The 1,887-nt window shown below is 43.4% G+C and overlaps 1 pseudogene; it reads right to left on the reverse strand.

Annotated features, from left to right (window-relative positions):
- LOC145618342 (cytochrome P450 94C1 pseudogene) lies at nt 1–1,887 on the reverse strand (annotated as a pseudogene).

Below are 1,887 nucleotides of genomic sequence, written 5' to 3' on the forward strand. Positions count from 1 at the left end.
TTCTTCCTACTTATATATACGAAGTATAAACTTATTACAATTGATTTTATGTACATATATTGTAGTACTACGTACTAGTATCTCTACCATATTTCTCCTGATATACCCTAAACAATACTATATCATTGAAAAAATTGGATATCCGTACCTTAAAACATGCATATATAGATCATATGCTTGTTCAAATAATACGAGTTTGTATATTATGTGTTACCTAAGCACTTACCTTTGTTTAACTTACACTAATTACTTGCATGTGCTGTGCAATTAATTATAACTCACCACGCAATGTTCGATGTCTTCAAGATCTCCTTCATGGCAGTCGTGATTCGTTAGTATCAATCATTAATTTTGTCTCCTTAAACTAAGCGTTCGGTCACGACTACCGGCATGCCACCTTTAAGGGTGGCTGTAAGACCGGGGATGAAATGTGGGGTCCAACTCGGATTAGCCAGTTTTATATGAAACTGTCTCACAACAGTAAGGGCTACCACTTTCATAGCCAGTAACCCCATATCCTTTCCCAAACAAGGCCTAACCCCGGCTTGAAATACCGGGTACCTATATGGGTTCTCTGGCACGAAAACCCCGTCATTGTTTAACCATCTTTCGGGCTTGAACTCTAAACAATCCGGGCCCCATATTGTCTCCATACGACCCATTGCATACGGGTGGTATGCAACCCGGGTACCCTTCTTCACGTAAGTCCCATCGGGTAAAACGTCGTCGTTTTTAGCAAACTTGGAGTCCATTTGGACCGGTGGGTACAACCTCAATGTCTCGTATACCGCCCCTTGAAGGTAATGCATTTTCCTTAGTTCCTCCATGGAAGGAATGGTGAGGCTAGACGGTGACCGTTGACCTAAAACCCGGTTACTCTCCTCCAGTATCCGGGCTTCAGCACTTGGGTTTCGGGCCATAAGGTAGAAAAATACCGTAAGGCCCGAAGCCACCGTGTCCCGGCCCGCAAGCAAAAAACTGACCACAATGTCTCTTAAATACTTATCATCCGAAACACTCCCCATAAACCTTGACAACAAGTCACTTTTGTTGTTGAACTCCTTTTTCCTCCTCTCTCTTATGATACTCTCAGCTAGGAAATCGACTTTTGAAATCGCGGCCTTAAGCTTCCTCTCCGACCCGAGGTTCAACAACCTCTTGGCCCGCCAAATGAGCGAGGTCGGGCTAAGGGCCCGCTCTGAAGATATCATAGATGCAACATCAAATGCCTCAGCAAGCCCGTCAAGGCCCGCCGGGTCAACCCCGAACGAAAACTTACAAATATTAACAAATGAAAATTTCTTCAACACGTCTTGCAAGTCTACCACTGGCGATCCCAATAAGGCGGGAAAAAGGCGGTCCTCGATCACGTTATTGAGGACCTCATGAGCGTAGGCTCGGACCGAGACCGAGCCTAGCTCGAGGCTAGCGATCTTTCGTTGGAACTTCCAGTGTTCCCCGTCAACTATAAATATCCCCTTTCCTAGCAAGTCCCCAAGGATAGCCGACATCGGCTTACCCTTGGGGTAGTTATCGAACTTGGTCCGAAGAATGTGCTCCACATTCTTCGGGTCCGCGATAATAGTATTGTTTAGGATATGAATATGGATCGTTTTGGTGGGAGAGTTTCGTAAGAGATGTGCATACCAATCTGGAAGATTTGTGAATTTTTCCCTCCAACTCGAACTTACGAAAGCTTGACAAATCTCACATTTACACCAAGGGTTGATGTATTTTTTGGAGATAATGTAATAAGATATAAGAAGGAAAGTTAAAATGGAGGAAATTAGGAAGAAAAATGAGGGAAAAGTAGAGAACTCCATTGAAGAAAAGAGAGGAAATATGATAAGAGGTTATAATAATAATAATAAGGAAAGTTCGTTGAGG

Source organism: Chenopodium album, chromosome 26 (genome assembly GCF_948465745.1).
Source record: "Chenopodium album chromosome 26, dcCheAlbu1.1, whole genome shotgun sequence".
In the NCBI taxonomy this organism is placed as follows: domain Eukaryota; kingdom Viridiplantae; phylum Streptophyta; class Magnoliopsida; order Caryophyllales; family Amaranthaceae; genus Chenopodium; species Chenopodium album.